At 36.4% G+C, this 15460-nt stretch overlaps 1 long non-coding RNA gene across 1 annotated transcript; it reads left to right on the top strand.

The window, feature by feature from the left end:
- The first annotated feature begins 908 nt into the window (after positions 1-908).
- Positions 909-9084, top strand: LOC116405775. The gene is made up of 6 exons (XR_004218865.1): positions 909-1626; positions 7164-7227; positions 7335-7477; positions 7581-7743; positions 7850-7997; positions 8937-9084. It is a non-coding gene; the product is annotated as an uncharacterized LOC116405775 (long non-coding RNA).
- Positions 9085-15460: the final 6376 nt, after the last annotated feature.

Below are 15460 nucleotides of genomic sequence, written 5' to 3' on the forward strand. Positions count from 1 at the left end.
GCATTTGGAAATTTTGGGGTATTGTTCTTCGTTCCATTTTTTTTCTACTTCCAATTTCATTTTCAATTTCTGCATATTTTTTATTCTTTCTTATGTATATTGTTTTCTAATGCTCATATGTGGTGCAATGTCTTTCTTTTAAGTCATTGGTTTTTTGGTGAATAGAAAAACAAAGGGAACTATGTCATCGTTCTACTGTTTCTACGACATTTCCATAAAGAAGCAAGCCAGATCAAACATTCAGCCATTCTTTTGGTTGCCCTTAAATCTCCTCACAACCTCTTTGTTCTTCCAACAATCATTAAGAAAAATCCCTGTAAACCGAACCCCATGTCTTTCCTTTTCTCCCCACTGGCCGGAGTTTTTCCCACTCTCCACACAAAATCCTCTCAACCTTATTTTTCTTCACTACCCATTTCCAAAATTTTCATTTCCTTGGAAATTCTTTGTCGATACCGAAACCTGCAGCTGAGAATCGATTGTTGTCGATCATGTCCCCGGTGCTGAACCTCCCAATGCACTGCAAGGATCAACGGTTAAGGTTTATTCTTTTGTTATCGTTGGTTTGAGTTCTTGTTCTGTTTTTTTCTGCTTTGATTTAATTGCATTGGTTTTGAAGAATTTAACGTTATGGGTTGTGATGCATGTTGATAGCAAGCTGAATCCTTTATTAGGAATGTTTTGGTGAGCATGGAGTCAGTTTATCCGAGTCGGAATCCCACTGCAAAATCTGTTTTGGGGCTTGTTCGATCTGTTCATCATGATACAATTTGTTGAGATCATATCGCTTTTAGAACTTTTGGGGTATTTTTCTTCCTCCCATTTCTTCTACTTCCAACTTCATTTTTATTTTATGGATTGATCATTCAATTTCAACAAACCCACTGGTTATGGTCAAAAGCATATTTAAGTTGAAGATATAATATTACATTTACCTCGTAAGTTTTTGGATGAATTGGTGATTTAACATGGTCTAGAGTGGATAGTTTAGGAGGCTGTTAGGCCACCATTGTTGTTTACCTATAATAGAAGAAAGAAAAATAAGGCACGTTAGGAACCAACAACAGTTACTTAAAAAAGATGACAGTTATCTAAAACTGGAAGTTAAATGGATGAGAGGGAGGTGGGAAAGGGCAGGCAGTTTTTAGTAAAAGGAAGGGCCTGCAATACTCCATGAGAGATAGGGGAAGCAGAGGGCTCACGATCTTGTTCTGGTTTTAATTGTAGTATTTTGAATTGTGTTTATTTGTGTTTTGGATTAGGAGGGTTTCTTTGCTTGTTGTTTGTAATTTCTCTGTAATTTTCTTATTATTGTAACTTTGACTTTCAAATATCAATATAATAGGAAACAGTAGATCAGTGTTCTAACAAGGTTGTATGTTCAAAAGTGAGTAGATAGTTGAGGAGGTCCAATGTTCAAAAGTGAGTAGATGGTTTAGGAGGGTCCTATGTTCAAAAGTTTGCTGGTGTGTATCTTTGTTGGCTCGACATGTTTTTAATTTATGATTGTTGTTGGTGGAGAGAGCGGAAGATGCCGGGGACAGTTTGGAGAAGATCAAGCGGCAGCTGGCCTCTGGGTCTGGTCGGAATTTGTTGCAGGGTCCCCTTCTAAAGCGATCTGAAACAGTAAACTAACGCATTGCAACTCTTTTTGTCTTTCCTTTTGTTTTGAATTGATGGTTACTGCTTAATTGCGCTGCCTTTAGGTCTTCCATTTAAATCGTTCTGACTGTTTTAGTGATATTTGAAGACTTAATTAAATCACCTAGAAGTACTTATTAAGATTAGGACGTCGGGATTTGTGATTTCAAGGAGAATAGAAATGTGAGAAATGCCCATGTTCATGATCTAACTGTCAGCATATTTGTGTTTATGAATATGGCCGTCGATGTGATAGTATTCTCAGACTGTTTTGTAGTGCGCATATGCAGAATTGTGGTCACATTTGATCAGCCTTCTATTTTCTGCGTTTCTGTTCTTAGACAGCATTTTTTATGGCAATGAGCCTTCATTGTAGCAAATCTGATTTTCTCTATTACAATGTTTGCAGTTGAGGAATTGGAATGAGCGATGGGTAGTTTTGGACCCAACAACAGGGAAAATGGAGTAACCATACGTCCCATTTACACTGTTTTTGGTCCTTCCTTCCTTGGTTCATCAATGTAGTAATATGTTGGTGGAAACAGCTCATTTCTAATGCTGCTGCCGATGGTGATGGGGTCAATGGACCTCTGCCAAGAGTGTTCATATCACAAATTGTTGTGGATTAGTTGAGTAAATAAACTCAGGTGCGTTTCACCGAATTCTCGATATGCAGAAATCTGAATATATTTTTTCCTTCTGAAATTTGGCTACAAGCTGTATCTTGGTGCTGCAGTAAGTGTATTGTTAGCGATGTAGTAGGCATAAGGTGGGAATAGGATGCATTTTGTGTTTTATCCATTTAAGTTTTTGGTTTATGCAACAAAACCTTAGCTTGAATTACAACTTCATATTATTTTTCCTACTGCATTCAGTACATAATCAGAAGATACACTGAATGTTCTTGCATTGGGAAGAAGCATGCTGCTTTGGCTGGTTCTCTGGGTTCCTTCACATGGGAAAAGCCTTTGCATTCAGAGTTTGAGCAATTAGAGCAAGGCTTTTAATCTCCCATGACTCTGAAACTTATGTTATTTAGGTCACCATATTATCGTGGAGAATGAACCAAATTTCATTTCTGAATTGTGATTTCACCAAGAATTTGAAAACAAAAATGCATATGGTTTTCTTTCTGATTCTTTTTTATTGCGTATTATTTTTTATTGGTCATTTACCTCCCACAGATGACATGAATAGCGCCAAACAACTACAAAGAGAACTGCCACACTCCTATAATTGCTGCTAACCTACCTAACTAAGAATATACGACAATCTCGAAAATGTGCCAATGAGAGACATCATCAGATCCAGAGATCAAGTTTGCCAAGAACTACTCATAGTAGAATTTGCAAATATGTGGTGCAAACTGAGCCAAGAATAGACAACTCCAACCTTTTTGGAATAGACGTGGTTATCAACCTTTTGACTCTCTTCTTCTTTTCTTTCCTGACTTGGATTCACTGCCCTGATCATTGGATGAATTTAGTGACTTTCCCTTTGAGTTCTCCATTGTTTTTCCAGAAGTTGATGAATGCTTCATATCTCCACTTTCTTTTTCTTTTGCTTTTGAAGATGTGAACTTAACCTTGGTGGAGAGATTGGTATTATTAGACTTATCGCCTGTTTTGGTAGACTTGCCTTTTGAAACAGGAGTTTTTGGGGTTTCTTGTTTGGACTTCCCCGTCTTCGATACATCTTGCTTGTTGGACTTTGCAACAGCGGCAGGTGTGGATGTCTCATCGTCCTTAGATTTGCTAGTCTTGTTGGATTCGGCATCATCATTCTTCGACTTGCCAGCGATTTTGATGAAAGTACTGATCTCGAGGGAACTAGATGCATTTTAACCTATTCGGCTTAACTCTCCTACTTTCTATGGTCTATTGTGGCTTCAACCGAGGGTGAAAAGTTCCCAACACAAGTTCTGATCTGGAAGGAACCCGACGCATTTTAACCTATTTTGCTTAGCTCTCATACTTTCTATGGGCTATTGTGGCTTCAGCTAAGAGGGAAGAGTTCCTGACACAAGTTATGATACCAAAGGAACTCGATGCATTCTAACCTAACCAGCTTAACTCTATTACTTTCTACGAGCTATTATTGCTTTCACCATGAGTGAAGATTTCCCTATGCAAGTTCTGATATCGAAAGAACCAAATGCATTCTGACCCAACTGGCTTAACTTTTCTACTTCCAACGAGCTATTGTTGCTTCGGCCAATAGTAAAGAGTTCCCTATGAAAATTCTGATTTCAAAGGAACTCGATGCATTCTGACCTAACCGTCTTAATTCTCTTACTTTCTACAGGCTATTTTTGCTTCCACCAAGAGTTAAGAGTTCCCTACGAAAGTATTGGTCCCGATGGAACCCAATGAATTATGATTTAACCACTTTAACTCTCCTACTTTCTATAGTATTGCTTCGGCCAAGAGGGAAGAGTTCCCTATGGAAATTCTGATATTGAAGGAACCTGACACATTTTGACCTAACCAGCTTAACTCTCCTACTTTCTACAAGTTATTGTTGCTTCGGCCAAGAAAGCATTCCCTACGCAAATTTTGATCCTGAAGGAACCCGACGCATTCCGACCTAACCGGCTTAACTCTCAACCTTTTTATGGGCTATTGTTGCTTCGACAAGAGTTAAGAGTTCCCTATGCAAGTTCTAATATCGAAGGAACCAAATGCATTTTGACCTAACTGGCTTAACTCTCCTACTTTCTACAGGCTATTGTGGCTTTAGCCGAGAGTGAAGAGTTCCATGAAATTTCTGGTCAGGAAGGAACCCGATGCATTTTAACATATTCGGCTTAACTCTCCTACTTTCTATGGGCTATTGTGGCTTCAACTGAGAGTGAAGAGTTCCTGACACAAGTTCTGATCCCAAAGGAACTCGATGCAGTCTGACCTATTCGAGTTAATTCTCCTACTTCCTACGGGCTATTGTTGCGTCGACCATAAGTGAAGATTTCCCTACGCAAGTTCTTATATTGAAAGATCTAAACGCATTCTCACCTAACTGGCTTAACTCTTTTACTTCCAACGGGTTATTGAAGCTTCAACCAAGAGTGAAGAGTTCCCTACGAAAATTTTGATCCTGAAGGAAATCGACGCATTTCTGACCTAATTGGCTTAACTATCCGACTTTGTACAGGCTCTTTTTCCTTCAGCCAAGAGTTAAGGGTTCCTTACGCAAGTATGGATCCCGAAGGAACCCGACACATTCTGATCTTACCGCTTTAACTCTCCTACTTTCTATATGAAATTATTTCTTTGGCCAGGAGGGAAGAGTTCCCTACGAAAATTTTGATACGAAGTGAACCCGACGCATTCCGACCTAACCAGCTTAACTCTCCTACTTTCTACGGGCTATTGTTGCTTCAGCCAAAAGTGAAGAGTTCCCTAAGCAAATTTTGATTCCGAAGAAACCGATGCATACCGACCTAACCGGCTTAACTCCCCGACTTTCTATGCGTTATTGTTGCTTTGACTAAGAGTTAAGAGTTTCCTACGCAAGTTCTGATTCTCGAGGAACCCGATGCATTCTAACATAAATGGCTTAACTCCCGTACTTTCTACGGGCTATTGTGGCTTCGGCCGAGAGTGAAGAGTTGTCGAAGAAGTTATGATCCCAAAGAACCCGATGCATTTTAACCTAACCGGCTTAATTCTCCTACTTTCTACGAGCTATTGTGGCTTCAATCGAGAGTGAAGAGTTCCCGACACAAGTTCTGATCCCAAAGAAAGCCGACACATTCTGACCTAACCAGCTTAACTCTCCAACTTTCTACAGGTTATTGTTGCTTCGACCATGAGTGAAGATTTCCCTGTGCAAGTTCGGATATCTAAAGAACCAAACATGCATTCTGACCTAACTGGCTTAACTCTTCTACTTTCAACAGGCCATTGTTGCTTCGACCAAGAGTGAAGAGTTCCCTACGAAAATTTTGAACCCGAAGGAACTCGACACATTCTAAACTAATTGGCTTAAATCTTCGACTTTCTACGGGCTATTTTTGCTTCCACCAAGAGTTAAGAGTTCCCTACGCAAGTATTGATCCCGAAGGAACCCATCGCATTATGATCTAATCGCTTCAACTCACCTTCTTTCTACAGGAAATTGTTGCTTTCACCAAGAGTGAAGAGTTCCCTACGCAAATACTAACACGGAAGGAACCCGACGCATTTTGACCTGACCAACTTATCTTTCCTACTTTCTACAAGTTATTGTGGCTTCGATCGAGAGTGAAGAGTTTCCTACGAAAGTTTGATCCTGAAAGAACCCAATGCATTATGACTTAATAGGCTTACCTCTCCTACTTTCTACCAGCTATTATAGCTTCGACCGTGAGTGAAGAGTTCTGATGCAAGTTTTGATCCCAAACTAACCCGACGCATTCTAACCTAACAAGCTTAACTCTCCTACTTTCTACGGGCTATTGTAGCTTCAGGCAAGAGTGAAAAGTTCTCTACTTTCTATGGGCTTTTTATTATAAGTGTAAAGAAATAGGTGTATGAATTGGATTGATGAACATATTTTTGAATTTTTTTTAAGCTTAAAAGGATATTTATGGAACTTTCAATAATTCATCAATATTTTTTAAACAGAACTTTTCAATAGTTGATGATTATTTTTTAAACAAAACTTTAGCGACTTTCATCTAAAACCAAAGACAATGGTATTTTTGAACCGTTTTCGAAAGTTTAAGGGCATCTTTCAACTTTTAAAAGGATACTTTTTTGACACAAACCACTAGGGGTATTCTAACACTGACAACACTAACAACCCAGACTACCCATCCCAAATTTCGAGTATTATTACAAAATATGTTTTTTAACTTATGGATATGTTGAATTTTGATATTATGAAATTTTAGTAATTGATATGTGTGGTAAAAAAATTTAAGTGTTTAAGTTAATCAAGAATACACTCCATTTACAAGGAGTACAAGGAGTCCAAGTAGATATTAGTTGTGTTTGAAAAATTATGAAAAAAATGTCCTATTTTTAAAAAAAGTACAATCAAGTGAAATGTTACATAAACTTCACAACATAGTTAATAAGATAACACAATATTACAAGATTTTGTTTACACGTATACATACATATACTAGTGGTTAAAGTAAGATTAGATTTGAATGTATATTTAAACGAAAGTTATGCCATTCAACTAGAGTAATAAAATAACTAAAGAGCTCAATAAATTACAACAAATGTGATGGTACTTTGACACCAGAAGCATACTAAAACAATGGATAAAAGGAAGCATACTAAAACACAAGTAAAACAAGAGGATTATTTTTATTGTCTTCCATTATCTGAGAGTGGAATGCAAACAAAGCAATGCAAAAGCACCATTCAAGACATCTGACTGATTTATACAAAGTGTAAATAAGACACCAATACAATGCTGAACATTCTCCTAAACAAGATGCAACATACACATCATTCATTTGGCTATTCAACGGGAATATGTCACGTTTTTTGCCATAATTATTCTTGTTTCATGTTTGCCCACGATGGCAGGACAAGACTTTTAGGTAAAGCAAATCCTGGTTTTCCAATGTCAAAAGGCCTTGGCCGCTTGCAGGTAATACTTAGTTTTCCATTTTTAACCTTAAGGTTGCACTTTATGTTTAAATTGTCCATCCGAACATCTTTTTTTTTTCTTTTTCTTCTTTCCTTCGGGTAATAAAGAATAGTGACCTTGAAGAATTAAGAGAATTGGGGTCCGGCACCTTTGGCACTTTTTACCATGGAAAATGGAGGGGACTGATGTTGCTATAAAACGAATCAATGAGAGGTGTTTTGCTGGGAAACCTTCTAAACAAGATCGCAAGGTTGTTCATTTTAAGCAACTGGCTTTTCTTTTCTTTTGTTATTCGTGCATTTTTCTTTTTGTTCCTTGACTCAAGTCCTTTTTGTTGTTTTATATTATACCAGTGAGAAGATTTTTAGAATGAAGCAATTAAGTTTGCTGATTTGCACCACCCAAATGTGGTACTTTTTATGGTGTCGTGCTTGATGGGCCTGGGAGATCTGTGGCCACAGTAACAGAATATATGGCCAATGGTTCGCTCAAAAATGCTTTGTTGAAGAATGAAAAGTAACAATTGTTCTCATTTTTCATACGTTTAATTTAATTTGTTAGAAGTTAGTTGCAGTATAATGTATCTTCACCCTTAGATTAAGCATAAATACAATTGATGCAGGAGTCTTGAAAAGTGGAAGCGCCTCTTGATTGCTATGGATGCGGCTTTTAGAATGGAACACCTGCACAGAAAGAATATTGTGCACTTTGATTTTGAAAGTGATAATCTACTGGTCAATCTTCGAGATCCTCATCACTCAATATGCAAGGTTTGTGTATTACTGATAATAGCAGAATCATCATTGTAATGCATTCCATTTAGTTAAACTCTTGATTTGATTTTTAAACAAAACAGGATGATAACCAATTTTTATAGTTATTGTTGTAATTAACACAATTAATTGTCAAATAAAAAATGTATTTGACTATTAACATTTTTTTGTTTGACTAATTATAGTATGTTTTAAGAAGAAAATAAGCTTGGCTTGTCTTAGATATACGGGATAAAGTAATGTTTTTAACTAACAAATGCCTTAAACCAGCAATGGTCTCAATCTCCTCCCAAGACCTCTCAAAACCCTTACTCTCTAATCAAATGTTCCATTAAAAAAAATATAGTGAGATATTTCACAACCTTGATCGCATAAGACAACAATCTCTATTTCAAACCAAACTAACTCTAAAGGGCTCGACAAAAGTTGAAAATCAAGGTAGCAAACTGCGATCTCTAAAGGATACGATGTGATCTAAAGGAATGCTCCTGTGCTATAAATGCATGGGTGCAGTCCAAACACAAAGGAAGATTGTCCCTATATATAATAACTTTTTATAGGAAGTATTTTTGAAGTGTTAACTCATCTATTTCCAACGGGCTATTCCTACTTCGACCAAGAGTGAAGAGTTCCTTACGAAAATTCTGATTCCGAAGGAACTCAACGCATTTTGACCTAACCGACTTAACTTTTTGAGTTTCTACATGTTATTTTTGCTTCCTCCAAGAGTTAAGAGTTTCCTACGCAAGTATTGATTCTGAAGGAACCCGACGCATTCTTATCTAACTGGTTTAACTCTTCTACTTTCTATTGGAAATTGTTGCTTCAACCAAGAGGGAAGAGTTTCCTACGCAAATTCTGATACCGAAGGAACCCGATGCATTCTGATCTAACCAGCTTTACTCTTCTACTTTCTACATGCTATTGTTGCTTCAGCCAAGAGTGAAGATTTCCCTACGCAACTTTTGATCCTGAACGAACCCGACGCATTCGGAGGTAGTAGGGAGCTGATTCCTAAGAAGTTGGTTAGTGTTCTTGTTCTGATTTTTTTACCTTCAGTTAACTACGTTGTTTCTGAAGAAATTAAAGTTATGGGATGTGATGCATGTTGGTAGGGAGCTGAATCCTTTCTTAGGAACGTTTTGGTGAGCATGGAGGCTGTTTATTTGAGTCGGAAGCCCACTGCAAAATCTGTTTTGGAGTTTGGTCGATCTGTTCATGATGATACAAATTTGTTATGATCATATTGCATTTTGAAGTTTTGGGGTATTTTTCTTCCATTTCTTTTCTACTTCCAATTTCATTTTCAATTTCTTCTTATTTTTTATTCTTTCTTATGTATATTATTTTCTAATGGTCACAAGTTGTGCAATGTCTTTCTTTTAAGTCATTGGCTACTTTGTAAAGAGAAAAACAAAGTTAACTATATCATCATTCTACTCTTTCTACCCCATTTCCATAAAGAAGCAAGAAACCAGCTAACAGGCAGATCGAACTGGCTTAAAGACTCAATTGGCCATTTAGTCTTTCGAGATTTAACATTCTGTCATTGTTGTCGTTGCCCTTAAATCTCCTCACAATCTCTTTGTTCTTCCAACAATCATTAAGAAAAATCTGTGTAAACTGAACCCCATGTCTTCCCTTCTCTTCCCACCGGCGAGAATTTTTCCCACTCTCCACTGCAAAACCCATTTTGGAGCTTATTCGATCAGTTCATGTTGATACAAATTTTTCCGAATCGTAATGCATTTGTAACTTTTGGAGTATTTTTCTTCCTTCAGTTTGTTTTCTACTTTCACTTTCATTTTCAATTTCTGCGTATTTTTATTCTTTTTTATGTATATTGCTTTCTAATGGTCATTTGTGGTGCAAATTCTTTCCTTTAAATCATTGGTTATTTTGTAAATAGAAAAACAAAGTGAACCATGTCATCGTTCTACTCTTTCTATAACATTTCCATAAGGTTTATTTTGCAGTTATCGTTGGTTAGAGTTGTTCTGTTTTTTTCTGCTCTGATTTCATTGCATTGTTTTGAAGAATTTAAAGTTATGGGTTGTGATGATCCTTTCTTAGAAACGGTTTGGCATTCCTAGAGACTGCTTATGTGAGTTGGAATCGCACTGTAAAATCCATTTTGGAGCTTGTTCGATCTTTTCATGGTGATACAAATTGGTTATGATCATATTGCACTTGGAACTTTGGGGGTATTTTTCTTCCTTCCATTTTTTTTTCTACTTCCAATTTCATTTTCAATTTCTGCATATTTTTTATACTTTCTATTGTATATTGTTTTCTAATGGTCATTTGTGGTGCAATGTCTTTGATTTAAGTCAATGGTTATTTTGTACGTAGAGAAACAAAGTGAACTATGTCATCGTTCTACTCTTTCTACAACATTTCCATAAAGTAGCAAGAAAACAGCTAAAGATCAAACTGCCTAAAACATTCGATTGACCATTTAGTCTTTTGGATTTAACATTCTGCCATTCTTGTGGTTACCCTTAAATCTCCTCACAAACCTCTTTGTTCTTCCAGCAATTATTAAGAAAAATCCCTGTAAACCGAACCCCATGTCTTCCCTTTTCTCCCCACCGGCCAAAATTTTTCCTTCCATTATTTGTTATGATCATATTGCTTTTAGAACTTTTGGGGTATTTTTCTTCCTTCCATTTTTTCTACTTTCAACTTCATTTTTATTTTATGGATTCATCATTCGATTTCAGCAAACCCACTGCTTATGGTCAAAAGCAAATTTAAGTTGACAATGGTTAGAAGATATAATATTACATTTACCTCATAAGTTTTTGGATGAATTGGTGATTTAACATGGTCTAGAGTGAATAGTTTAGGAGGTCTGTTAGGCCACCATTGTTATTTACTTATAATAGAAGAAAGAAAAATAAGGCACTTTAGGAACCAACAATAGTTACTTAAAAAAGATGACAGTTATCTAAAACAGGAAGTTAAATGAACGAGAGGGAGATGGGAAAGGGCAGGCAGTTTTTAGTAAAAGGAAGGGCTGCAATACTCCATGAGAGATAGGGGAAGCAGAAGGCTCATGATCCTTTTCTGGTTTTAATTGTAGTATTTTTAATTTGTTTATTTGTGTTTTGGAGTAGGAGGGTTTCTTTGTTTTGTTGTTTGTAATTTCTATGTAATTTTCTTTTTATTGTAACATTTGAGTTTCAAATATCAATATAATAAACACCACATCTGTGTTCTATCAAGTTGTATGTTCAAAAGTGAGTAGATAGTTGAGGAGGTCCTTATGTTCAAAAGTGAAGTGAATTCTAGGTGATACAATATAAAATTTATTCTTAACCCATCAGCTTAAGCTTTTGGGTGATTAAATGGTTTAACAAAATATGATTCCAAAGTAGAAATCAAGTGGAGAGGACACAAAGGCTAGTATTAGGTAAGGTGAAGAAAGGTTTCTTATATCAATTTCTAATGCTGGCTGTTAGAACATAATTTATGTTGAAGTTTGTAATAGTACTCTACTTCATTTGTACAATCTCTTACTTCATTTGTACAATGCCTTCTACTTCTATTGTACAATGTACTCTACTTCATTTGTACAATGCCTTCTTTACTTTATTGCTACAATGGATACAATTAGTTGAGTCAACATTGTTAAATCAAAAAAGTTGCTTGATGTTTGTTGAGTCAACAATCAATTCTTTACTGTAACTAATGTTGAAGTTGTGTTTGTATTCTGTGATGAACTAGATGGATGGCGTGGGATTGACTCATTAGCAAGATTTTACCTGTATTTTGGATATACTCAAAAAGAAGAATTATCATTCCCAACCAAAAAGTTGAAAGCATTTTGGTTTTCACCTCCCTCCATTTCTAATGCTGCTGATGATGGTGATGGAGTCAAGGTTGAGTCAACCACAGTTTGAACCATGCACAATGCTCTCTCTTTCTAGACTTTTAATGCACGGTCATTCTGTTTTCCGGCACTGGTTGTAAAGCAGTTCTCACTTTCACGCCACCTCCAACAACTTTTGTGTTGATGTTATTATTTTCCATCTTCTTATGATTAAGTTGGAGTTTTTCCTTGAACAACTTCCTCAGCTGCCTTAGGCTAGTATTATCATTCTTCACCACTAACTGAATGAACTTTTCTTTGTTCTGTTCTTTTTCAGCTTCTTCTTCCTCAGCATCTGGGTTGTCCATTAGCAAACTAATGGTTTGTTCTTCAACGGGAGATTTGGCTTCTATTGTTGGCCTAGGGAATTGGTTGCCAATGATTGAATTGCATTGTTGTTGGAGGATGTGATAGTGATTTCCACCAAAGCTTCCTCACATTGAACAATGGCATTTGGGATTTCTGGTTGTGAGTCGATAGCTTCGACAATTATGTCTTTAGGAAGAGTTTCTTCTTCCATTTTCCATTGGATCTTGACATCAACCAAATCATCAGAAACATTCTCGGGGAACTCCTCCGTGGACTTATTGATAATTGTATCATCTTCTTCAGCTTGAACGAAACTTTTCTCATTTTTGTTTCCTTCTTGTCTCCTTCAATGTCAGCATCTGATGCTACATTTCCGGTTGTGGGATCTGATCATTTTCATCTTGATCGTCTTTCACTTCCAAAGATTCTTCATCACTGCTCAAGGCATCATCTCTATCAACTTCAGTTTCTTCTTCCACATTTTCGTGGGAAGAGACAGTTCTTCAGCAGAGTTATTCACGTGTGTTTTCTTCTTCAACATCTTCTTCAATTTTATGTTCCAATTCACAGGTAGACTCATTTTGTTGAGATTCAAATTCCATACCAAATTCTTCTGCAATGCTCGATTTGTGAACTTCAGTAACATCCAAGTCTTCAGTAGGCAGAGAAGATTTGTCAGATTCATTGATTTCCTCAGCAGAAATCTCCACAAAATCATCATCTTTCGAAACTTCATTTACTTTTTCATCTTCAGAGAAGCATTGCACATCCGAGTTAGCATGAGGTGCCTCTGTTTTAGAATCATCAACGCTCTTTGCACTAATTACATTTTCATCAAAAGATTTTAACAGATCATCAAGAACCATTTCTGGTTCCTTCTCTGAGAGTGCAGTAAGTGTATTGTTAGCAATGTAGTAGGCATAAGGTAGGAACATGATGCATTTTGTGTTTTATCCATCTAAGTTTTTGGTTTATGCAACAAAACCTTAGCTTGAATTACAACTTCATATCATTTTTCCTACTGCATTCAGGACATAATCAGAAGATACACTGAATGTTCTTGCATTGGGAAGAAGCATGCTGCTTTGGCTGGTTCTTTGGGTTCCTTCACATGGGAAAAGCCTTCACATTCAGAGTTTGAGCAATTAGCAAGGCTATTATTCTCCCATGACTCTGAAACTTATGTTATTTAGTTCACCATATTATCGTCGATAATGAACATAATTTCATTTCTGAATTGCGATTTGACCAAGAATTTGAAAACAAAAATGCATATTGTTTTCTTTTTTATTCTTTTCTATTGCGTATCATTTTCTATTGGTCATTTGTTGTGCAATGTCTTCTTCTTAAGTCATTGGTTACTTTGTAAAGAGAAAAACAAAGTGATTTATTTCATCGTTCTACTCTTTCTACAACATTTCCGTACAAAAACAAGAACACTGCTAACAGGTAGATCAAACTTCGCTAAAATTCGTTTCCCTTCTTGGAAGATATTCGTCCATGCCTAAACTTGCAGCTGGAAACTGATTGTTCTCGATCATGTCCAGTGCTGAACCCCAAATGGATTGGAAGGATCAAGGGTGAAGGTTTATTTTCTTCTTATCGTTGGTTAGAGTTTTTCTTTCGTTTTCTTCTGCTTTGAGTCAATTCCATTGTTTTTTAAGAATTTAAAGTTATGGGTGTGATGATCCTTTGTTAGGAACGTTTTGGCAAGACTGGAGACTGCTTATCTGAGTCGGAATCCCACTGCAAAATCATTTTGGAGCTTATTCGATCAGTTCATGTTGATACAAATTTCTCTTGATCGTAATGCATTTGGAACTTTTGGAGTATTTTTCTTCCTTCCATTTATTTTCAACTTTCAATTTCATTTTCAATTTCTGCGTATTTTTTATTCTTTCTTATGTATATTGTTTTCTAATGGTCATTTGTGGTGCAAATTCTTTCCTTTTAAGTCAATGGTTATTTTGTAAATAGAAAAACAAAGTGAACCATGTCATCGTTCTACTCTTTCTACAACATTTCCATAAAGAAGCAAGAAAACAATAGTCTTTTGTGATTTAACATTTTGCCATTCGTGGCGATACCCTTAAATCTCCTCACAATCTCTTTGTTCTTCCAACAATCATTAAGAAAAATCCCTCGAATCTGAACCCCATGTCTTTTCTTTTCTCCTCACCAGCTAGAATTTTGCCCACTCTCCAAACAAAATCTTTTCAACCTTATTTTTCTTTACTACCCATTTCCAAAAATTTGATTTCCCTCCTCGAAAAATCTTCGTCCATGCAGAAACCTGCGGCTGGGAGCTGATTGTTCTCGATCAAGTCCAGTGCTGAACCCCCAAATGGATTGCAAGGATCAAAGGTTAAGGTTTATTTTTTTGTTATCGTTGGTTAGAGTTTTTGTCTTTTTTTTTCTGCTTTGAGTTAATTCCATTGTTTTTGAAGAATTTAAAGTTGTGGGTTGTGCTGATTCTTTCTTAGGAACGTTTTGGAAAACCTGGAGACTGCAAATCTGAGACGGAATTCTACTCAAAATCCGTTTTGGAGCTTGTTCTATCTGTTCATGGTGAATCAAGTCTGTTTTATTCTGCTTGCATTTCATTTTGAATTTTTGCATATTTTTTGTTCTTTTCGATGTATATTGTTTTCTAATGGGCATTTAGTGTGCAATGTCTTTCTTTTAAGTCATTGGTTACTTTGTAAAGAGGAAAAAAAGTGAACTATGTCCTCGTTCTACTCTTTCTACAACAGTTCCATAAAGAAGCAAGAAAACTGCTAAAACAGGCTGATCAAACTTCCCTAAACATTCAATTGGTCATTTAGTCTTTTGGGATTTAACATTTTTCCATTCTTTTTGTTTCCCTTAAATCTCTTCATAATCTTTTTGTTCTTCCAACAATCATTAAGAAAAATCCCCGTAAGTCGAACCCCATGTGTTCCCTTTTCTCCTCACCGGCCAGAATTTTGCCCCTACAATCAAAATCATTTCAACCTTATTTTTCTTCACTACCCACTTCCAAAAATTTCATTTCCCTATGAAAATATTTTCCGATGCCGAAACTTGCGGTTGGGAACCGATTATTCTCTATCATGTCCAATGTTGAACCTCCCAATGGATGGCAAGGATCAAGAGTTAAGGTTGATCTTTTTGTGATTGTTGGTTAGAGTTCTTGTTCTGTTTTTCTGTCTTGATTTAATTTCGTTGTTTTTGAAGAATTTAAAGTTATGGGTTGTGATGATCGTTCGTGCGTGTGCGAACATGTTGATATTTTTTT

The sequence above is a fragment of the Cucumis sativus genome, unplaced genomic scaffold (assembly GCF_000004075.3).
Source record: "Cucumis sativus cultivar 9930 unplaced genomic scaffold, Cucumber_9930_V3 scaffold31, whole genome shotgun sequence".
Classification (NCBI taxonomy): domain Eukaryota; kingdom Viridiplantae; phylum Streptophyta; class Magnoliopsida; order Cucurbitales; family Cucurbitaceae; genus Cucumis; species Cucumis sativus.